The 24839-nt window shown below is 38.8% G+C and overlaps 2 protein-coding genes across 5 annotated transcripts in view; one reads left to right on the top strand and one right to left on the bottom strand.

Moving 5' to 3' along the window:
- Positions 1-24839, top strand: part of LOC137215245 (zinc finger protein 14 homolog) — a 184037-nt gene that overhangs the window by 98015 nt on the left and 61183 nt on the right. The window contains exons 1-4 of one of the 4 annotated variants that reach the window (XR_010939221.1): positions 2848-2976; positions 12703-12788; positions 14242-14368; positions 16403-16495. The exons of 1 other annotated variant lie outside the window; for it this stretch is intronic. The gene's annotated coding sequence lies outside the window, so the exon portion shown is untranslated. Of the gene's footprint in view, positions 1-2847; positions 2977-12702; positions 12789-14241; positions 14369-16402; positions 16496-24839 lie in introns of those variants that run through there. 2 more of the 4 variants (XR_010939220.1, XR_010939222.1) reach the window with 2 other exon arrangements.
- The window catches only part of ZNF382 (zinc finger protein 382), a 254817-nt gene that overhangs the window by 186625 nt on the left and 43353 nt on the right, over positions 1-24839 (bottom strand). The window lies entirely within an intron of this gene.

Raw genomic sequence — 24839 nt, 5'->3', positions numbered from 1 at the left:
GGAGACAGCAAGCTTTTTCTGTAAAAGGCCAGATAGTAAATGCAGTCTATTCTTATTATTTGCAGATTCCATATTTGCAAACTAACCTACTTGCTAAAATTCATTTGTAACCCCAGAGTCAATACTCCCAGAACCTTTTTGGTCATTCGTTGGCATGTGAAAATTGATGACCAATGAGTCTCCCGACACACATGTTCTCAGCTGAAGTCAAATAGGGGACCCTCTGCCTTCTTGTTTCGGTTCTTTTTTCTAATTAATTTATTTTATTTTATTTATTTTATTTTTGGCTGCGTTGGGGCTTCGTTGCTGAGCACGGGCTTTTCTCTGGTTGCGGCGAATGGGGGCTACTCTTCATTGCGGTGTGCGGGCTTTTCATTGCGGTGGCTTCTCTTTTTGTGGAGCATGGGCTCTAGGCGCGCGGGCTTCAGTAGTTGTGGCACACAGGCTCAGTAGTTGTGGCTTGTGGGGTCTAGAGCGCAGACTCAGTAGTTGCGGCGCATGGGCTTAGTTGCTCCACGGCATGTGGGATCTTCCCAGACCAGGGCTGGAACCTGTGTCCCCTGCATTGGCAGGTGGATTCTTAACCACTGTGCCACCAGGGAAGCCCTTGTTTCTGTTCTTATACCATAAACAAGTATCCTTTTCTCAGTGTGGTTAGTATTACTTTATTCCTCTCATTTTTGTGCTTTTAAAAAAATTTATTTATTTATTATTATTATTATTGGCTGTGCTGGGTCTTAGTTGTGGTATGTGGGATCTTCAGTTGTGGCATGCATGCAGGATCTAGTTCCCTGACCAGGGATTGAACCATGGCCCCCTGCATTGGGAGCACAGAGTCTTACCCCCTGGACTACCAGGGAAGTCCCTCATCTTTGTGCTTTTTGTTGGTGATTTTGCTGTTTAAAATGGTCCCCAAGTTTATGCTGAAGTGCTGTCTAGTGTTCCTGAGGGCAAGAAGGATTACAGAGATGTGCCTTACAGAGACAATACATGTGTTAGATAAACTTCATTCAGGAATGAGTTATGCTGTTGTTGGCCTTGAGTTCAGTGTCAATAAATCAATAACATATAAAAAGTGTCTTTAAATAGAAACACATAAAACAATGTTATGTATTGACTGGTTGAGGAAAATGTTGTGACCAGATGTTTATAGGAAACTAACTTTGTTTCTCTGCTAGGAGCAACAGTTCACTAATTCAGTGTTTGCAACAACTTTATAGAATATAACTACCATGAATAATGAGAATCCACAGGTCATTCAGTCTACACTAACTTCTCAATTCTGCCCTTGTAGTTCAAATGTAGCCATAGACAATACATAAAGGAGGATGGCTATGTCCCAATAAAACTTTGTGTAGGACACAAATTGAAATATATAATTTTCACACCTCATGAAATATTCTTGATTATTATCGTTGATTTTTTAAACCATTAAAAAAACACAGACACCATAGACACTCACTAGCTATACAACAGGTGGCAGGCCAGATTTGGCCTGCAGGCTATAGCTTGCCAACCCCTGCTTTAAAAGAACTACAGTCTAAAATTATATTTACTGGCTCGATTGTTAGTAATAATATTGGTATTACAATTTTGAACTATTTTATAGCAATTCTAGGCTAAGGGAAATAAATAAATATGTTAATATTACTAGGAGCTAGGATTTCTGTTAGAGAAAAGAAGCAGAAATATAAAATAAAAAGTAAGAATAAAACTCTGTAATATTAAATTTGAATTAGTAATGTCAGTATGGACTCATGCTTTGAGTCTTTCTTGCCCTCCTTGAACATAGGGAAAATAGTGTCTAATCCAGGACTCAAGATATCTGACTTCCTAATCCTGGACTGTCTGCTCTAGCCATACTGCTTCTCTTTTGTGTAAAGATGTTTTTGCATAGACTAGGGCTTCTTAAATCTTCCTAACAAAACCCCCTTTCCCATGAGAGGGAAAGCCCACTCATGGGAATTTGGGGCAGAAGCAAATCAACTACTCTATGCAGAAATTTCCTTTGAAATCTTATTTTTCAAGTAATGCTTATTTGCATTTTTCTCCATAAGAAACCTGTGATTAAATGTGAAATAATTTCCCAGAAAAATCCGTTTTTTCACTCAATCCTTCAGTAAAGTTGATGCTCCTTGAAGATGCAATATTCCTTTCCCTCTTCAGAGCTGAGGAGAATGAGGCTCCTGGTCACATCCAATCATCCAGATAGCCACCTCCTCAGTCCTGCAGGAACATACCAGAAGCACACACACTCGCCACACAATCAGGCAGGTCGTTTCTAAGACACACACTGAGTGACTCACATCCAGGGTCTGCAGAGAAGGCCCAAGGAAAACAAATCTATCAAAACCGAGCCACATAAATGCTCAATTACAGACACGTTCACAGAAACGCAACCTCATGCACTCACAGTCAGCTCCACTATCTCACAGGCCCTCACAACATTCTCAGTCCGACACAGCCCGACACAATTCCAGTCATAAAATCTTCATAAACCGCATTCCAATCCCAGCAGTCGCACCATCTCAAACACAACCAGCCACATTCAATGAAAAAAATCGCATCCGGAACCACTCCAAAGACAGATACACAAGCGCTGTCCTTGGTCATGGACCTCTCCGGTTGGCCCCGCGGAGAGTCCTATTTTCGCATACACATCCCTCTTTAATGCGCCTGTAGTCCGTCCCCGCCCCGCTCCGGCCCAGCCGCGACTTCCTCAGGACAAAGAGCCGAGAACCCCGCCCCACTGCGGAGCGACTGGATCTCGGGCTCACTCGACACATCCCACGCAAAGCAGCTCACTCACTGACGCTCCGCCCCCTGGGGCTCGGCCGCACCTGCGCACTCAGTGCGTGCAGCCTGCGCTCCCAACAAGCCCCGCGCGCGGCCCGTTAGGCTCCGGGGGCTGTGGACTTGAGGTGTCGCGCGCTCTCTTCCACTGGGCATCACCGTGAGACGGGTTCGGTGCCCCAGGTGAGCAGTCCTGGCTCGGAGCATTTGTTCTGGCCATCGGTAGGAAAGGCGTTGCGGCCCGGGGATGAGGGAGAGGGAAGGGAAGAGCTGCAGCACCTCAGAGTGTTGGGAGCCCAGCATCTCAGCCCCGAGTGGGCGTGAGAACCGCGGAGGTGTAACGGTGTGGTGTGTCTGTGGGCGTGACTGCACCGGGGTATGGCATCGGGACTATGTGCGGTTGTGAGGCCGGAACTAGTGGGTGATGGCGTTTGTGTGACTGAATGGGGTGCAGAGCCTCTTGTGTGACCGTCGGTTGCCGTGGACTGGGTGACTCCGACCCTAGCGTCACGGCTGAATCTTCTGCCAGCCGCAGAGAAAGGGCCCCCAGTCAGGTAACTGACAGCCAGAGAAAAGACTCCCAGCAAAAAGACTCAGACCCGTCTTGGGATAAGAATGTTAGAACTGAAGGTGCCCCGCAGGCTGGCTCCTGGGAGTATTCCCAGCGCACTACATTCTCCGGCGGGCGCGCGCGGACACACGCACGGTTGCTCACACAGCTCCGCACTTTCCACCTGCAGGTTTCGGAGCCACGGAATTCCCTCTCCGCACAACCGTGACCCTGGCTTTTCTCTATTACTGGGAAGAGTCAGTACCCTTCCTCTTCCTTACTCTGGGCGTGCGTGGGTGGTGGGGACAGATGCGGTCGTGGCGTGCCCTAATTTAGCCGGGGTGGGCAGGGCTCCAAGAAAGGCCTATATTGTCTTAAGATTCCCTTCTTCCTCAGTCTTGTCAAACTAAGAAAAGGGCTCTGATGAGGAGGAGAAATGAATTGCTATTGCCCGCTTAAAAGTCAAAGTCAAGACGAGTGGGTATTTCCACTTGTTCTGTGAAATGCATTTTTATTTTTTAGAACCTGTAAACATTTGCTTCCTTCTGCTTAGTATGACCTGTCCATTAATTTGATATGTAGCTCCCCTCCCTAGTGCCTATATGCATATATCCATGTGGCAGATACTTCCCCTTACTTCTGAGAGCTTTCTTTTTTTTAACTATGTGTAAAGGTCTTATAACAGTGCCTGATACTTCATAAGTACTTAATAAACATTAGCTATTTGTTGTTAAGTGGTGATTTGGAGCAATTCCCCATCGGCCTCCAATAGATCAGGAAAAATGGAAATACCATGCTAATTGTGTTGAACATTTCCTAGTTTAAAAAATTGAGGTGCTCCAGGGAACTCTACTCAATGCTCTGCAGTGACCTAAATGTGGAGGAAATCCAAAAAAGAGGGGCTGTATGTATAGGTATAGCTGATTCACTTTGCTGTACAGTAGAAACTAACACAACATTGTAAAGCAACTATACTCCAATAAAAATTTTAAAAAAAATGATGTACTCAAATGGTTTGAATAGGAATTCTTAACTAGTGGTAATTTAAATCCATTTGGGGCTTTCACTTTACCAGAAACCCCTTGAGATTGTATATGAAATTATAATAGTTGATAATATGCCATTTTTCTGGGAAGGAAGTCCATAATTTAATGAGATTATCAAACATGACCCAAAAAGATTCAGATCCATTGGCCTAGAATCAAAGGCTAATGTCTGAGAATGTTCTTTGAAATAAGAACTATATAAAATTAGTATCTATGGGAATTCCCTGGGGGTCCAGTGGTTAAGACTCCACGCTTTCACTGCCGTGGGCCACTGGGTTCAATCCCAGGTCAGGGAACTAAGATTCTGTAAGCTGCGTGGTGCAGCCAAAAATAAATAAAATAAGGTAAGATAAGATCAATTAAAATGTGTCTAATTATAGGAAATTATTAAATAAATCACATTCCATCCATGTGATGCAATTTTATGCCATTGGTATTGACTCATGAGAAGGAAAAGAAGTAAAATGATCAATTTTAAGCAATAGTTACAGTTTTGAACAAGATGACTTAAGACATTTTTAGTTATGTATGAATTCCTTTTAATAAACTAGGGATTTGTGTGACATTTTGCAATGATATATCTAATATGAAAATTTAATAGTTATTCAGTGGAGAAAGGAGGAGGTAAAGCATCCGTTGTATACCAAATACTGTTCTGTCTGCTTTGGTATACTCTTTCTAAATTTGGGAATGCTGTTTACCTTTATTGTGTTCAGTTACAGGAGAAGGATTGTGAAGATAGCTTATCGTTTTGATGAACAGTAAAAGAACAGTTATTTATTTCTGCCATGCTAATGTGTGTGTGTGTGTGTGTGTGTGTGTGTGTGTGTGTGTGTGTAGAACCCTCTCATGTCACAGGCCTATGACTCACATTTCTCTTAACAACTGGAAGGTACTCCCTCTCCCAACTCTATTTTATTTTTATGGAAATAGTAATTTAATTTTTGTTTCTGATGATAGAATTCATGCAGGTTTATTGTAAAAAGAAAAAAAAATGCAGGAACCTAAGGAAGTTTTAAGAAGAAAATTATAAATGCCCTTAGTCCCATCATCCAGAGTTAATGAATATTACAATTCTGATGTTTGTTTTTCCAAATATATTTTTGTGCACTTGTGTATATATGTTTGGTTTGCAAAATAGAATCATAAAAATTGGTTATTTAAAAAGATAAAGACTCTCCAACACTATGAAAAAGCAATCCAGTGCAGTCATAAGATTTATTATATTGTTATGCCTGTGCAGGGTAAAGGGGAGTGCAATGGTTCCCCACTAATTTGAAAAACTTTTCAAGAATTTACACTTTTTAGTTATGGAGGCATTGATTTTTGTTAATTACTTTCTTAAGCCTAGTTCTAAAATTTATTGATGCTGTTAAGAAAGGCCAGTTGTGAAAATCTCAAAAAATTTACTGTTAAGAAAAAAAAGAAAGGACATGCTAGTATTAAAATTATTAGAGGGCTTCCCTGGTGGCTCAGTAGTTGAGAATCCACCTGCCAGTGCAAGGGACACGGGTTTGAACCCTGCTCCTGGAGGATCCCACATGCCGTGGAGCAACTAGGCCCGTGCGCCACAGCTGCTGAGCCTGCGCTCTAGAGCCCGCGAGCCACAACTACCAAGCCCATGAGCCACAGCTACTGAGGCTGCGTGCCACAACTACTGAAGCCCGCGCACCTGGAGCCCATGCTCTGCAACATGAGAAGCCACCGCAATGAGAAGCCCACGCACCGCAACGAAGAGTAGTCCCCGCTCACCGCAGCTAGAGAAAACCTGCATGTAGCAACGAAGACCCAATGCGGCCAAAAAATAAATGTTCCTTAAAAAAAAATTATTCGAGATGATTTATCAAAAATTAAAAATTTTTAATTAAAAATTGTTAAAGATAATTTTCTTTAATAAATAGAATGGACATGTCATGTTTTTCATTTTATTCAGTGCTTATAATAAGCTGCTTTAAGTTCTTTATATGTATTATGTTAACGGTTCACAACAACCCTATAAGATAGATACTGTATTTTTTTGATGTGGTCCATTTTTAAAGTCTTTATTGAATTTGTTACAGTATTGCTTCTGTTTTTATGTTTTCATTTTTTGGCTTCCAGGCATGTGGGATCTTAGCTCCCCGACCAGGGATCGAACCTGTACCCCCTGCATTGGGAGACGAAGTCTTAACGACTGGACCACCAGGGAAGTCCCCTAGATACTGTAATTATTCTCCAGTTTTTCTATGAGGGAACAGAGGCACTGAAAATTAGTAACGTGTCCAAAGCCTCCTAGTTGATAACTGTCAGAGCTTAGATTCACATACTGGATCCTGACAACAAAGCCTGTGTTTTTCATATGTGAGAGTCAATCACCTCCCAACATTGTGCATATTCTTTTTAGTCTGCCTAGTGTACTTGGTAGTTTATCATGGATATCTTTCTTCATTAATTAATATGAACCAGTATCATCATTATTAATAATTGTATAATATGCCATCATAGAGTGGAACATAATTTATTTAGCTTGTTGACTATTGTTAGGTATTCTTTTGGTTATAAATTATTCTTTGAAGAACTTCCTTGCATATACTTCTTTGTGTATACTTTTACAAATATTCCCTAAGGATAAATTCCTAGAATTGGAATTTCTAGGTTAAATTATCAGACATTTAAAAAGAACTCATATCATGCCAGATCCTGTGCTAGTGCTTGGGGAAAATACAGTAACTAAAATCCTTAAGTTGCTTTTTATCTATCAAGTTAGATAAACCTCTACAGGAATAAGACTAAAATAAAGTCAGTGAAGAAGTCTGATGGCATGGCTTGGGAGTTCCTGGAAAGGAGACATCATCTGATTATAGCAAGCACTATCAGGTTGTGACCAAATAGTACCAAACCCATCAGATTTCTGTGGAGGTCATTGGATTTTATGTAATAAGCTTTGTCTCACAGTTTATTTTTCCTCATGATGTTGATGCAGGGCGAGACCAACAGAAGAAAGACAATTCATTAGCTCTTTGGAGGGCATCGTGACTAAAATGACTAATTCAGAACCAAGATAAATTCATCAGTCAAAAAGTTATGAGAGGGGCTTCCCTGGTGGCGCAGTGGTTGAGGGTCCGCCTGCCGATGCAGGGGACACGGGTTCGTGCCCTGGTCCGGGAGGATCCCACATGCCGCGGAGCGGCTGGGCCCGTGAGCCATGGCCGCTGAGCCTGCGCGTCGGGAGCCTGTGCTCCGCAACGGGAGAGGCCGCAGCAGTGAGAGGCCCGCGTACCGCAAACAAAAACAAAAACAAAAACAAAAACAAAACAAAACAAAAGTTATGAGAGGCAGCAGAAACTTAGAAATCGTAGAGTTGGTTCAGATATTGGGAACTGAAATAAATTAAAAAATAGCAGCTTTTTTCCTCTAGGTTCAAGGGATGACTGCTTTAAAAAATCTCTTTCACCTACTTGAAGAAGAAGTTCCTGTTTATAAAATTTTAAAATATATATATATTTCAAGGGTATATATGGCCATATAAAATTATGAAGTACATGTAAGCAAAAAGAAGAAAATTATGAAGTACATGTAAGCAAAAAAGAAAATTATGAAGTACATGTAAGCAAAAAGAAGAAAATTAGTACATGTAAGCAAAAAGAAGAAAAAATGTAGAAATAGCAATCTTTGCAGATTTTTTTCTGTCTGTTGATGCCTGTTAGTACCTCTTTATGCCAATATATATGTATACTTTACAAATATAATAACCATTTCATTTTATTTTTCTAAAGACTGCATATCTTGAATATTTTGTATGTTTGTGTACTTTCTAAAGCTTAAACTTATATAATATTTTCCATCAACTATGCCTCAATCGAAAAAAATTTTTAATAATGAAGGTTAGCATTTAGTGATTACTTTGCACATACATGAATATATAGATACATATAGGTGTTTTTACCTGCCATGACAGGATCACAGTACTCACAACTGTTGTTACCTGCATTCTTCACTCAGCAACATGTAGTAAACATATTTCCATCTCTCCTATTAAAGATCTACATCATAATTTTAATTTTTTAATCTTTATTTATTAAAATTTTTTTTAAATTTTATTTATTTTATATTGCCTGCATTGGGTCTTCGTTGCTGCGTGTGGGCTTTTCTCTGGTTGTGGCGAGTGGGGGCTACTCTTCATTGTGGTGTGCAGGCTTCTCATTGCGGGGGCTTTTCTTGTTGTGTGGCTCACGGGCTCTAGGCATGCAGGCTCAGTAGTTGTGGCGCACGGGCTTAGTTGCTCTGGGGCATGTGGGATCTTCCCGGACCAGGGCTTGAACCCGTGTCCCCTGCATTGGCAGGTGGATTCTTAACCACTGCGCCACCAGGGAAGCCCTACATCATAATTTTTAAATGGAAAGTTTTTTCACTCTATGGATGCTTTATAATTTATTAAATCTATTTCTACTGAAGGTTGCTTCAGTTCTGGAAAGCTTTTTTCCCCTAGGAATAATGTCTGTCAGCACACTTTTACATTTTTGTCCATATATACAATTATTTAATATTTTCTTTAATCCCATAAGCTAGAATTTCTGCATCAAAGGGTTTTCATGGTTTAAATGCTGCTTGTACCTACTTTAAATTTTGTGCAGTCTACAGGTTAGAATGTTTATATCCTTACAAGCTTGCTAATATGGGCATCAGTACTCTTAAAATGAGGTTTAATATCTTTAGGTAATTTGATGTGTTATTTCTATGTTTTAGTGAGTCATACCTCCTCATGTTTCTCTCACTGGGACAAGAGATTCTGGGTTTCAGGGGCAAGAGCTAGAGGTGAAAGAGAGCTGACTTTGTGGTTAGAAAAATAAGGATTCCAAATGCAGCTTTGCTACTTATTAACTGAATTTCTGCAAGTGATTTCACTTCTTTTAGTGTGAATTTTCTGATCCATTGCATAGATAGGATAATTATGATACTACATAGCAATCCTGCAGATACAATTAACATATAAAATACCTATCATATAGAAGTCCTTTTTTTCTCTTCTTTTTTTAAATTGATGTATAATTGACATAGAACACTGTTTTAGTTTCAGGTGTACAACATAATGATTTGATATTTGCATATATTGCAAAATGATCACAGTAAGTCTAGTTAACATCTGTAGACATACATAGTTACAATTTTCTTTTTCTTGTGATAAGAACTACTCTCTTAGAAACTTTCAAATATGCAATACTATATTATATATATATATATAAACTATATCACCATGCTATACATTACAACCCATGACATTAATTTTAAAACTAGAAGTTTGTCCCTTTGCCTCCCCACTTCAACCGTATCACCCTCTCCACCCCTCCCATCCCCCCACCTCTGGAAGCTACTAATCTGTTCTTTGTATCTGTGAGCTTGGTTAGAGTTTGTTTGTTTGTGTTTTTTTAATTTTACATGTAAGCAAGATTATACAGTATTTGTTTTTCTGTGTCTGACTTATTCCGCTTAGCATGATGCACTCAAGGTCCGTCTGTGTTGCTGAAAATGGCAAAATTTTATTCTTTTTTTTTTTCTTACCATAAATTTTACTGAAAAAGAAGAAAAAACTTAACGGCCCAAAGTAGAAGGGACTTTCCCCTTCTTGAAAAAGTTGCAATCTTGAAACCGCTTACTATTCTTCCGCCTTTAAAAATAAGCCCGCCCGTCTCGCCCCAAGGTCGCTCAGTGACCTCTGCAGAGACGGGTCAAGGAGCACGGCCGGTGACCCAAACTGCTGACCAGGGGCCGGGCGGAGCTGGAACATGGGGGTGAGGCCTGAGGCTGGTGTTGATCCAGCGCGAGGGATAATCCCCTGGAGTCGAGGTGGGCTCCAGCCAGTGCCACTTGTGCCGCCCGGGTAGATGCTGGGGACAGAAGTATCCCTGGTGGATGCCTTCATCTCTGAAAACGGCCAGGGTATTTTGTCAAATTTCCCTTTATTCCCTTATTTCTTGAATAAATAAAATCAAGGTGGGGGGCAGAAGCGGCAATGCGCACGCCTCGCCCCCGCCCCTTCCGCCCGGCGGGAGACACGTCCCTGGCCCACCTTCCTTCGCAGGGGGTCCAAATCCATCCGGCCGGTGGGCCAGGGCGTGCGCCCCGGGAAGTCAGCCACCAACCCCAACCACGCCAAAATTTTATTCTTTTTATGGCTGAATAATATTCCTGTGTGTCTGTGTTTCACATTTTCTTTATCCATTAATCCATCGATGGACATTTAGGTTGTTTCCATAATTTGGCTGTTGTAAATAATGTTGCAGTGAACATGGGGATGCATAAATCTTTTCAAATTAGTGTTTTCATTTTCTTCAGAAAATACCTAGTAGTGCAATTGCTGGATCATATGGTAGGTCTATTTTTAATTTTTTGAGAAACCTCCACACTGTTTTCCATAATGGCTGTACCAATTTACATTCCTGCCAACAGTGCACAAAGGTTCCCTTTTCTCCACATTCTTGCCAACATTTGTTATTTCTTGTCTTTTTGATAATAGCCATTCTAACAGGTGTATGATGATATCTCATTGTGGTTTTGGTTTGCATTTCCCTGACAATTGTGATGTTGAGCATCTTTTCATGTACCTGTTGGCCATCTGTTATGACTTCTTTGGAAAAATGTCTATTTAGATCTGCCCATTTTTTAATCAAGATTTTTTTTTTTTTGCTATTGTATGGGTTCTTTATATATTTTGGAATTGATCCCTTATCAGATATATGATTTGCAAATATTTTCTCCTATTCACTAGGTTGCCTTTTCATTTTGTTGATGATTCCTTTGCTGTGCAGAAGATTTTTAGTTTGATGTAGTCCCACTTGTTTATTTTTGCTTTTGTTGCCTTTACTTTTAGTGTCAAAAAATCATCACCAAGACCTATGTCTAGGCACTTACCTCCTGTGTTTTCTTCTAGGAGTTTTATGGTTTCAGGTCTTAAACATTCAAGTCTTTAATCCATTTTGAGTTCATTTTTGTGCATGGTATGAAATAGTGGTCCAGTTTCATTCTTTTGCATGTGGCTGTCTGGTTTTCCCAACACCATTTATTGAAGAGACTGTCCTTTTCCCACTGTATATTCTTGGCTCCTTTTTGTAAACTAATTGATCATGTACACATGGGTTTTATTTCTGGGCTCTCTATTCTGTTCCATTGACCTATATAGCTGTTTTTTTTTGCGGGGGGGGGACAATATCATATTGTTTTGATTACTGTAGCTTTGTAATATAGTTTGAAATCAGGAAGCATGATACCTCCAGATTTTTTCTTCTTTCTCAAGATTGCTTTGGCTATTTGGGGCCTTTTGTGGTTCCATACAACTTTTAGGGTTGTTTGTTCTAGTTCTGTGGAATATTCCAGTGGAATTTTGATAGAGATTGCATTTAATCTGTAGATTGCTCTGGGCAGTATGGACATTTTAACAATATTAATTCTTCTAATTTATTAACATTGAATATCTATTTATTTGCGTCATCTTCAGTTTCTTTTATCAGTGTCTTATAGTTTTCAGTGTACAGGTCTATTTAACCTCCTTGGTTAAATATATTCCTAGTTATTTTATTCTTTTGATGCAATTATAAATGGGATTGTTTTCTTAATTTCTCTTTCTTATAGTTCATTATTAGTAGATATAAATGCACCTGATTTTTGTAAATTGATTTTGTATCCTGCAACTTTACTGAATTCTTTTATTCTAACAGTTTTCCTGTGGGGTCCTTAGGATTTTCTATATATAATATAGAGATAGTTTTACTTCTTCCTTTCCAGTTTGGATGCCTTTTATTTCATTTTCTTGTGAAAAGTCTTGATAAATAGATATATGTTATTGTCTAACTGCTGACAACATGAATTCACACCTCTTCAGCCTAGGTTGTAAGAAACAGAATGACAGATGAAGTCATCCAGGAAAGCAATGTGGATGATTCTGATTGAAAATAGTGATGAGCCCAGAGGATTCTGGAAGTTATTGTTCTGACTGCAGGCAGGCAGGGCTGCCAGTGCAGTAATTTCTCAGTGGTAACGGCTGCTAGCATTGGTCCTATGGATTTCTCTCTTTGTATCTGTTTAATTTAAGCAGGTTTGTGAGGTTTTGAAAGAGATTCTGGTTTAGATGATGTGGTCCCTTATCAGCCCTGAAATTTATAAGTAGGGATTAGATTTGTCCATACTTCCTCAAATTTCCGTGTGTGTGTGTGTGTGTGTGTGTGTGTGTGTGTGTGTGTGTGTGTGGTGGGGAGGTCCAGGGAGGGGAAAGAATATATTAAGCTGAGTCGTTTTGAGAGTTCTAAGGCCTATCTCATGGCCCCTTTTTTCTCCCCCTAGCTCTGGCCTCTGTGAACTGTGCTTCTCCAGGCAAGTAAACCCCAAGGAGGACTGACCAGTTCTTGAATTTCTAAACCATGGCCCATGTAAGTTGCTGTTTCTTTCACCTTCTGGAAGTTAAGTTCCTATAAACTTTTCTTTATTCTGAAACTTCTTACTTATCAGAGCCCCATCTAAGGACCCATTTCCTCCAAATCCAGTGAGAGATGAGGCCAAATAAATAGTACAATGCCTTCCTTGTGAGTCCTCTTTTTTCCAGTCATTGTTCATGTATTCATTGAACAAATCATTCAGCATCTGTTATATGTGCTCAGTCTTCTGCTAAAAGCTGCAGTGGAGCAGAAATGAAATCCCTTTAGGGAGACGTTTCACCATCTCTTTTGAGTAGTTGAGAGAGTATGGGCCCATTTGACTGCTCATGGGAAATCGCTAAATTTTTCCAAACTTGAGTTTTCCAAGTAGGTAAGATTTACTGTTGGTTGACCTCAGCCTCAGTACATGGTTAGATCTCATGCTTTATGAGGCTTTTAGGACTAGGTAGGATTATGGTTGGGTCTTGCATGCAGGGAGCTCAAGTATCTGCTCTGGAAATCCCTAAGAGTTGTATACCATTTATATTGGAACGGGATGAGCTAGTCTAGAATGACATCTTTGTGATTCTAGATCACCAGTATCCAGAATCTACATCAGTATCCTCTAACTCAGGAATAATGAATGCATACAGTGAGGGATGGAAAATGATAGATAAGATCATGCAGATATCTATTGCATAGACTATTATACAACCAATTTTTTAAATTTCATAAAAGAATTTATCATAAATGGGGAAATGTTTATGATCTGATTCAATGGTGAACTTGGAAGAAAGTTTTAATTGTATTCAGATCCTTTTCCAACATAGAGATATCATAGGAAAACTTTTTTTAAAAAATCTTGTTCTTTAAGGGGAAAGGGTGGAAGAACACATTTTTTGAGAATTTGTGAGGGAGACATACAACAGACAGAAGGCTTATACACAGTATTTCATTTAATTAGAAAACTGAGGGACTTCCCTGGTGGTCCAATGGGTAAGATTCCACACTCCCAGTGCAAGGGGCCCGGGTTTGCGCCCTGGTCAGGGAACTAGGTCCCACGTGCATGCCGCAACTAAGAGTCCTCATGCTGCAACTAAGAAGTCTGCATACTGCAACTAAAGATCCTGCATGCCACAACTAAGACCTGGCACAGCATAAATAAATACATACATACATACATACATAAATACATGCATACATACTGATTATATTTTTCCCAGATGTGTTTGGATAGTTAAGATATGCTAGAGTATACAAGAGGCTGTATCTGTAGCAACAGGATCCTTCAGGAACATATAGACATCCTGCTTCAAGCACACTCATTTCCTAACTACTGTGTTACGGGCTTCCAGCCCAAGCCTGTTTGCTTGCTCTATGATCCATTTCCTGCAGTATCTCTTCCATTTTTTTCTCCCATCTTAAAACAAATATTCTTTAATTTCAGTTGTATGGTTTGTCATTTCAGGGATCAGTGATGTTCAGTGATGTGTCCATAGATTTCTCTCAGGAGGAGTGGGACTACCTGGACTTGGAACAGAGGGATTTGTATAGAGATGTAATGTTGGAGAACTACAGCAACTTGGTCTCATTGGGTAAGGTTATCTGCCTCTAGAAATTTAGACTCTGTTCTCTGCAAAATTAGCTTTCTTCTCTAGAAATTTCAGGAATATCTTTCAAGAAATGATCCAAATTTCTGCTCCCTGTTCTCAAGGGAATGGTTTGAGCTCTTTTTGTTTGGAAGTGAGCACCTTCACTAAGCATATTCATCTTGGCCATCCTTATGTGGCCTTCAGGTCTTCCTTAATGATGAAAGGACTGGGTTTGAAATCTGGGTGATTTACAACCTTACCAGTGTCAAAGAAAGCAGGCTTCACTTTGTATCTGAACTCAGAATTGCTATAGGTGTTTTGTTATTTGTTGGTATACCTATAAGGAAAATAGGTAGACCTTATATCTTGGTTTTTCTCTGACTCTCAAATGAACACATAATTTTTTTAGTGGTAAGTGGTATAAACTGGATTTATTTACAGTTCAAGAGAACTCATGTCTTATATTAATAAGCAAACATATTCACTCCAACCTACTTTTATGATTAAAAGTTAAAAATCCAAGAACTTTGCATGTAACATTGTATGAATATCCTAAGAAAAAACAGTAAATGCCTCAGGAAACTTCTTATTTTCCTCTCATTAAAATAGCAATTATATGATACAGCCACTATGGAGAACAGTATGGAGGTTCTTTAAAAAACTAAAAATAGAACTACCATATGACCCAGCAATCCCACTACTGGGCATACTGAGAAAACCATAATTCAAAAAGAGTCATGCACCACAATGTTCATTGCAGCACTATTTGCAATAGCCAGGACATGGAAGCAACCTAAGTGTCCATCGCCAGATGAATGGATAAAGAAGATGTGGCACATATATACAATGGAATATTACTCAGCCATAAAATGAAATGAAATTAAGTTATTTGTAGTGAAGTGGATGGACTTAGAGTCTGTCATACAGAGTAAGTCAGAAAGAGAAAAACAAATACCGTATGCTAACACATATATATGGCATCTAAAAAAAAAAAAAAAAAGGTTCTCATGAACCCAGGGGCAGGACAGGGATAAAGATGCAGACATAGAGAATGGACTTAAGGATACAGGGAGGGGGAAGGGTAATCTGGGACGAAGTGAGAGAGTGGCATGGACATATATACACTACCAAATGTAAATTAGATAGCTAGTGGGAAGCAGCTGCATAGCATAGGGAGATCAGCTCGGTGCTTTGTGACCACCTAGAGGGGTGGGATAGGGAGGGTGGGAGGGAGACACAAGAGGGAGGGGATATGGGGATATAAGTATACGTATAGCTGATTCACTTTGTTATACAGCAGAAACTAACACAACATTGTAAAACAATTATACTCCAATAAAGATGTTAAAAAAAGCAATTATAGGGGCTTCCCTGGTGGCGCAGTGGTTGAGAGTCCGCCTGCCAGTGCAGGGGACGCGGGTTCGTGTCCCGGTCCGGGAGGATCCCACATGTGGAGCGGCTGGGCCGCTGAGCCTGCGTGTCCAGAGCCTGTGCTCCGCAATGGGAGAGGCCACAACAGTGAGAGGCCCGCATAACGCAAAAAAAAAAAAAAAGCAATTATAATAAATAATAGCTAATAAAATATATGTAGCGCTTAGTGTATATTCTAGGCAATGTTTAGATATGGATATATATTAATATAACCTGCGCAACAATCATGTATGATAGGTACTATAATTATCTCTATTTTATAGGTGAGGAAAATAAAGCAGACTGGTAACTTGTCCAAGGTCACACTACTGGGTTATGGCAAAGGCAAAATTTGAACCCAGACATCTGTCAACCACTATTGCTCTCAAGAAAAGGAGTACTTGTGTGAATATAAATGAAAATAAGACCTTTTCCCTCCCTCTGCAATCTCCATTTCTTATGTAATATTAACATGATGTTTTTTAATCACCTCACTTTTGTTCTAAAGTCTTTATCAATTACCATTTGACCTATAGTTTATTAAAAATTTAACCAAAACTGAATCAAAGTAATTGTGAATTTATTTTTTATTTCCACGTTACCTTACATTTCTTTTCTTCTGTCCAGGATGCTTTGTTTCTAAACCAGATGTGATTTTCTTATTGGAGCAAGGAAAAGAGCCCTGGAAAGTAGTGAGGAAAGGAAGAAGACGATATCCAGGTAAGTGAGGGCCAATAGGGTAGGGGAAACCATCACCAGAGAAAACTTCCCTGCTAGTTAAGGAAGAGACACAGCCTTCTGATGTTGTTTCGAAAACCCACTTTGAAAGACCATGGCCTAAGGAGAAAAGGTCTGAGACCCTGGGAGCAAATTAAGGACTTAGCTGGGGTTACTCATAGTACTACTGTATCCTATTTACCACTCTCCTTTTTTCATTGTTGTTTTTCTCTCTAATTTTCCTCCCCTTTGAAGGGGGCATAAGGTATGGAAAGGTGCTCTCTGTTCCCAATATTATTCTATCTATATTTTGATTTCTTCTTTTGCATGTATAGATAGATAGGCAGACAGACAGATAGATCGATCGACCAACTGGGCTCTGAGCCGGGCACTATGCTGGACACCATCAATACAGTTTTATTTACATAAAACCACTAGAATCCCTGTCCCTGTGAGGATTTACCCTGATTTACAGAAACATAGTAAGTAAATAGAAAATATAATGTTAGGTAATAAGGGAGTACTATGAATAAAGGTAAGCACAGTAAGGGAATAGAGAATGGTATGGGATGGGAAAACTGTTTTAGTTATGGTCAGGAAAGCCTTTTTTCCCTAACTTTTCTCATAAATTAAAAATGGGAAATAGAAGACTATGGAGATGAGTGTTCTTGACGTGGTAATAATATCATACGTTTTATCAGCAACTGAAGTTTCATGTGAATTACTCTAGAAGATAGATCCTTAGTTTACAGAATATCATTTTTATTCACCTTTTTCCATGTATGTTTATATCTACCTTCACATCAGGAAGAAACATGAATGTAATAGACTATATGGAAAATGATCCCTTGGTTTAGCTTCTACCTCTGTGCTATTTTCATCTCTCTTTGGACCTTTTGTTAAAGAAAGATCCTTAAAACTCTTGATATAGAGATATATGTTGTCACTTTATATTTTGCTCTGTGTTATATTCAGGTCTGACAGAGGAGACTCATTTTAGGCGAAACGTTCTTTTGTAACACCAGAGCCATTTCAGTGCCCATAATGTTTATAAGGTTATGTCTTCTGATTCACCTTCTACCAAAGGAAAGAAAAATATGCTGTTTTTCCCAATCCTAACTTATTTTCTATCATCTGATTAAATGATATTTACAACTGTTAATACTACAAAAATAATGAAATACAGTGGCTCAAAGTGAATAAGATAATATCAGTTTAGTCAGGAAATATTTAGCCAAAATAACAACTGTTGATTCAAAGTTAGACATCTTAAACAAGGTCATTATTTTTTTCCTTTCCTTTTCTTTCTTTGTTTCTTTCTTCTTTTTAGTTAAGTTTTATTGAAGTATAAATGCATATAGAAAAGTGGACAAATGAAGGAAGGTTTTTTTGAGGAGATGGTATTTGAGGAGAGATGTGAAGTAAGGGCTCAAGCCATTTGACTCTAGAGGAAGAGCATTCTGCGCAGATAGAAAAGGCCTAAGGAAGAAGTTAGCTTTGCATGTTTGAAAGCCATTATGGCTAGAACATGGGGGAGAGGAAGGTAAAGTAATAACAGATGAGATCAGAGTTAGTCAAGGCCATATAATATAATCATTAAGAGAAATTGGAAGCTATAGTCTGCTTTCTGTTTTAAAATGATTCCTCTGGTCAAGTGCAAAAGTAGGAAGGACTAGTGTGGAAGCAGTTTCAGTTCAGACTGGAAGTAATGGTGGTTTGGATAAAGCTGGCAGCCGTAGGAGGTAGTAAGAAGCTGTTAGACTCAGGTTATGTATGAAGGGAGTCCCAAAAGAACATGCTGATGGACTTATAAATGCAGTAAGTAAGAAAGACATATCAAAGGAGGAGATAAGGGTGTTAGCTTGAAAAGCTAGGTGAATGGAAGCACAATTTACTGAGGTAGGGAAGATAGGAAGAGCAGGTTGGCAGGTAGACGTTGAGAGTTTCTGTTTTGGATATTTTAAGTTTGAATTGTCTTTCATTTTTCCAGTTTTAGATGCTGAGTAGGCAGCTGAATATGTATATACACATGGAGCTCAGGGAGAGGTTACAGCCTGATGTCCATCTGGGTGTCTTCACTTTATGGTTAAAATTGAAATCCATGGGTCTGAATGTGTTCATCTAAGGAACACATGCAGGTAGAAGAAAGCAGATAAAGAGAAGAGGCCTAAAGACTGATTCATGGGATACTCCCCTATTCAGACGTTAGAAAGAGGGGGCCGCAAAGGACATGCAGAAGGAGCAGGCACTGATAAAAACAAAAGAAAATGTTTCAAAATGGAAGGAGTAGAGAATGAGGATGAGAATTGACCCCAGATTCTGGCAAGATGGAGAATGCTGGTGACCTTGTCAAGAGTGATTTTAGTGGAGTCAGGGTGAAAACCTGATTAGAGTGACTTAATAAGAGTAGGTAGGGCTTCCCTGGTGGCGCAGTGGTTGAGAGTCCACCTGCCGATGCAGGGGACACAGGTTCGTGCCCCGGTCTGGGAAGATCCCACATGCTGCAGAGCGGCTGGGCCCGTGAGCCATGGCCGCTGAGCCTGCGCATCCGGAGCCTGCGCATCCGGAGCCTGTGCTCCGCAACGGGAGAGGCCACAACAGTGAGAGGCCCGCGTACCGCAAAAAAAAAAAAGAGTAGGTAAGGCAGTGATGAGATGGGTGTAAGACAACTCTGGAAGAAGTATGTATGAAGGAAAGCTGGGAAATAGAGTTGGTAGTTACACTGGGGATTTGGGTTATAAGCAGTGTAGTTTATGGTGTGCAATTATAGACCATGTTTGTGTGCCCATAGGAATGATTCTGTAAAGTGGGGGAAATTGATGCAGTAGAGAGAGCATAAATTTGGAAGCAGTGTCCTTGAGGTGAGAGTGGAGGAAGGGGATAGGATCCAGGGAACAAGAGAGAATTAAAGGGAAAACAATGTAGTTATGAATGCAAGTAAGTTGGTCTGGGTAGTGGAGAGAGGACAGCATATTCTTCTATTGTTATTTCCTCAGTGAAATCAGAAAGATGATCATGAATAGAATGAGGATTATTCAATGGTAGCATTCACTATGGCCTTATTCAGGATGTGACTAAAATTGATACTTCAGAAGTACAGTTCCTCGGATGTTAGGTTTTATTATTTTCAGATCTTTGTACTCTGTCCACAGTGTTGAAATGCAAATAGGATTACCTTGGAACCAAATCTTCTATATCCTAGTCTTGTATCAACAAAGCAAGGTGGTTAATAATAAAATGCCTAAACAGACTAAATACTAAGTTCAGGTAATTTATGTGACATTTTCCATTTAATTAAAGCTGGTTCTCTGAAACGGGGGAATCACATTTGTGATTTTTTATATTTATATATTTTTAACTGATCAAAGAAAGGGCTTATATTTTTCTATATTCTCATCAGCATTGTGTAATAGAATAGAAATCCTTTGGTCCAACAGAATTGGGACTGGTATTTGGTTTGTTTATTCATAAAAAAGGGTTAGATATTTTATGTACATACCATAAAAGTAATATTTTTACTCTCAACATTAAAATATAGCTCTTTGTCAATACTTTCGACGTGTCTAAGGCTTTCTTTCCATTGTGTCTCTTATTTAATTTTTCATCTAAACCACACATACAATTTATAGTCTATTACTATTTCTAGTTAAAAATTTTTTAAGTAGAACAAGAACAAAATTTGCAACAAGTACAGAACACTTCTTGATTATTATGTTTTCCCCATCTTTTACTATTGTCCCTCCCACACTTAGTTTTTGTTAGCCATGTTTTGTTTTTTGTTTTTCTGGCTGTGCTATGTGGCATGCAGGATCTTAGTTCCCCGACCAGGAATTAAATCTGTACTCCCTGCATTGTGAGCACAGAGTCTTAACCAGTGGACCGCCAGGGATATCCCTGTTAGCCATGATTTTTAACAATGTATTTACAACCAGTTTTTCCAAAGTATTCAATTTCACTTTCATAGAACCAATCTCTTCTCATAGTTACTTATAAGTTTACATATTGTTTAATTAAATTGGGTACTTTCAGGAAAATGTGAGACTGGCCTAAACTTGTTTGGAACAAACACAGTTAACTCTTGTGAGATAGGAGTGCTTTGTCAACTGGGCCTGTGGAGGGGGCCATATCCCCTGGACGTGACAAGCCACTGGCCTGTCTCTCATGCCCTAGCCCGCATAGCTGTTGCCTACTCTGAAGGCAGACAGCAGAAGTTGCTATCTGGCCCAGGGGTGATAATCTGCAGGATTCGATATACCTGGCTACTTTGAATACAGAATTTGCCCTGTTGTTTGCCATTGTCTCCATACCTGCTCAGCTTATCAGCATGAACACCCTTGATAGACCACTGTCCCCTTGTGCAGAGTAATCTCCCTCTTGTGATTTCGTGTGTGATATCTTTAGAAAATCTAATGCCAGATGCTTCATGAGTGTTTCAGTGTTTTCTTCATAAAGGTTATATATATATTTTAAGTTTACTCTTGAAACTGTTGTGACTGGAATCTTTTTTTCTCCATCATATTTTATTATTAAATGTATGTATAAAGGCTATTAGTTTTTGTTTTTTATATCCTCCTACCTTATTAAATTCTGTTATTTATATTATTTAAACCTCTTAGATTTTCCAATTATGAATTATCATCTGAAAATACAGTTTTATCTCTTCTTTTAAATTCTTAAGACTACCGCTCATTTTTTTCTGATATTTAAGTGTCTTGACTAATAACTCCAAAGCTGTCTTTTTGTTAAGGTATTATATATTTTATCATTTTAGGGAGGTAATTATTCCTCCTTTATTGAGCTTTTTTGAAAAATCAGATATGTTTCCCTTTTTTAGTTGCCTTTTCAGCGTCTATGGAGTTGATCATGTGAATTTAAAAAAATATATTGGGACTTCCCTGGCGGTGCAATGGTTAAGACTCCAAGCTCCCAATGCAGGGGTCCCAGGTTCGATTCCTGGTTTGGGAACTAGATCCCGCATGCATGCCACAACTAAGAGTTCACATGCCTCAAGTAAGGAGCCAGTGAGCCACAACTAAGACCCAGCACAGCCAAATAAATATTTTTAAAAATGTATTTATTTGGCTGTGCCAGGTCCTAGTTGCGGCATGCAGGATCTTCGTTGACACGTGCAGGATCTTTAGTTGCTGCATGTGGGATCTAGTTCCTTGACCAGGGATAGAACCTGGGCCCCCTGCATAAGAAGCGCAGAGTCTTAGCCACTGGACCACCAGGGAAGTCCCCGATCATGTGATTTTTATTTGTCCCTTTCCTCAGCTGTATTAAATGAGTTGAATTATCTTAATAGATTTCCCCATACTGGACCTCTTTAACATTCTTTGAATAAACAACACTGGGTCTTTTGACACACTGTTTTATTAGATGCTTAGAATTTTTACATCAATTTTCAGAAAACTGGTATGGAGTTTTCTTTTTATGAGCAGGATTTAGTATGATATTATTACATCATGAAAATAGTTTGGAAGTCCTCCTTTTTCCTAGTTCTCAGTCTAAACAGAATTTGTATGGCCTGTTCTTTAAAGCTTTAATAACCTTTTTAAGCTTTTTCCTTGAAGAAGGAGATGGTAAGTCTGACTACAATCTCTGTTTGCCTTATGGAAATTAATCTGTTGAAACATTGTATCTCTTTTGTGGTCAGTTTTGGTAAATTCTATTTTCTTAGAAAATTATTCATTTTAGCTGTGTTTTAAAACTTATTGGCAAAGTAATCTTTCTTCCAACTATGTTCTGTATTTAATCATGATTATTTTCACTTTGCCATTTTTAAATTTCTATGTCTGTGTGTTCTTGCTATTTTTATTTATTTATTTATTTATTGCTATTTTTATTATATTAACTAATGGTTATCTGTTTTGCTGATTCATTTATAAAAAAAGAATCTGGTTTTACTTTGTGTGTTAGTTCTTTTTTTCTGTTTTCTAACTATTCTAATTCTGCTTTTATATAGTTAATTTCTTTTTTCTGCTTTGCTTCAGCTTGCTTTTCTAATATTTTTGAGTGGGATTTTTAGTTAATTTTTTCTTTCATTTTTTTGCTGTATGTATTAAGATATTTTTTTAAATAAATTTATTTATTTTTGGCTGCATTGGGTCTTCATTGCTGTGCACAGGCTTTCTCTAGTTGCGGTGAGAGGGGGCTACTCTTCATTGCGGTGCACAGGCTTCTCATTGCAGTGGCTTCTCTTGTTGCAGAGCACGGGTTCTAGGCACGCAGGCTTCAGTAATTGTGGCTCTCAGGCTCCAGAGTGCAGGCTCAGTAGTTGTGGCGCATGGGCTTAGTTGCTCTGTGGCATGTGGGATATTCCCGGACCAGGGATCGATCCCGTGTCCCCTGCATTGGCACGTGGATTCTTAACCACTGCGTCACCAGGGAAGTCCCATGTATTTAAGTTTTTGAATTTTCTTCTACTCACTGTGGTTATAGTTTTACAGGTAATTTAATGTAGTTTTCTTTTTATTGTTACTATTGTTTTTTTTAAACAAATACCATTTGGGATCTTATTTCTCTATTGATCTAAGAGTTATTTAAGATAGACTTCTAAAATTCCAAGTGGATTTACTTTTTTGTTGTTATTATTAATTCCCAGTTTTAGTAGAACCTATATGATTTCAGTTTTCTTATACAGACTATATTATAATACTTGAAAACATCATCATTTTTCTCTCTCATACACAGCTCATTCAGCACTTAAATTCCCCTCTGGCTATTTCTCCTCCTGGCTTACCATCCTCTGGTTTACATCTATCATGACCTTTGTTAGCAAGTTCTTCACACTCAAGTTACTGCAAAACCCTTTGACCCTATTAGTGAGTTACTTACAAATTACGTCTTTTTTTTTTTTTTTGCTAAGGATTTCATAAACTTCAATAAGGTATAAACATATTTTCCTGTCTGAAAGTCACATTTCTAGGAAATAAGGAATGGTCTTGCCTCTGAGGGGACGGAAAGGAGGAGACCAGAATAAGGGGATGAAGGAACAAAACTCACTGAGCATTTGCAAAATGGATGAGTAGTAGAATAAGCTTAAAGGGAGCTGAAGTACGTAAGAGTTTCTCAGTGTCTTTGTTGTGATGTGGAGACAAACAAAGAGCAACCCATAGCTATGTGAAGGAGGGAATGGCAATGTAGAGAATACTGCATAAATAAGGGTATAAAAAACGGAAGGATGTACAGGAAAATACAACCACCATTTTTCATTTATATAGTCAGCTGGGCTAGCTTGAATGAATAAAGGAGATATTTAATCATTGTAGTAAGATGTGAGAGGTTAGAGGCCGAGAAATATATTCAGAATAAATATATAAGTATAGGAATTAAATGAGTGAAATCTATTTTGTGCTCTGGATTTATTATTGAATGGAGAATAAAGCAGGGATTGTTTCTGCCCTTAATGAGGTTTAGGGGTAAGAAAATAAACAGAATAACAATTGGAAAAATTAATAAATAGATAATTTCAACATAGCTCTATGTTGTATGTAATATATGTATAATAACTATGCAGATATACAGTTAACCCTTGAACAACACAGGGTTTAAGGTGTTGCCCCCACCAGCGTAAGCAAAAATCCACATATAACTTTAAAAAATATATTTATTTATTTTATTTATTTATTTTATTTCTATTTTTTTGTCTTCGTTGGGTCTTCTTTGTGGCTTGCGGGCTTCTCTCTAGCTGTGGCATGGGGGTTTTCTCTCTCTAGTTGTGGTGCATGGGCTCCAGAGCACGTGGGCTCTGTAGTTTGTGGCATGCAGGCTCTCTTTTTGAGGTGCGTGAGCTCAGTAGTTGTGGCACATGGGCTTAGTTGCCACGTGACATGTGGGATCTTAGTTCCCTGACCAGGGATTGAACCTGTGTCCCGTGCATTGGAAGGCAGATTCTTTACCACTGGACCACCAGGGACGTCCCCACATATAACTTTTGACTCCCCCAACACTTAGCTACTTATTAGCCTATTGTTGACCTGGAAGCCTTACCAATAACATAAATAGTCGATTAACACATATGTTATATATATTATATACTGTATTCTTATAATAAAGTTAGCTAGAGAAAAGAAAATGTTATTAAGAAAATCACAGGGAAGAGAAAATACATTTACAGTACTGTACTGTATTTATTGATACCATAAGTTTATGTTGTCTGTTTATAAGATAAATTTTCTGTCAGTACCTACATCAATATTGTCCTATATCATAAACACATTACATATTATATGTGTTACTAACACTGGACATTAGAAATGAAAAGATAATGTGAAAAAATTTTATATTTATTTACAGATATAATGACTTATGCATTGGTAATGAAAAAGCAGCAATATGATTGCTT

This window comes from Pseudorca crassidens, chromosome 20 (genome assembly GCF_039906515.1).
Source record: "Pseudorca crassidens isolate mPseCra1 chromosome 20, mPseCra1.hap1, whole genome shotgun sequence".
NCBI lineage: Eukaryota > Metazoa > Chordata > Mammalia > Artiodactyla > Delphinidae > Pseudorca > Pseudorca crassidens.
This window is presented reverse-complemented; position numbering and strand designations above follow the sequence as displayed.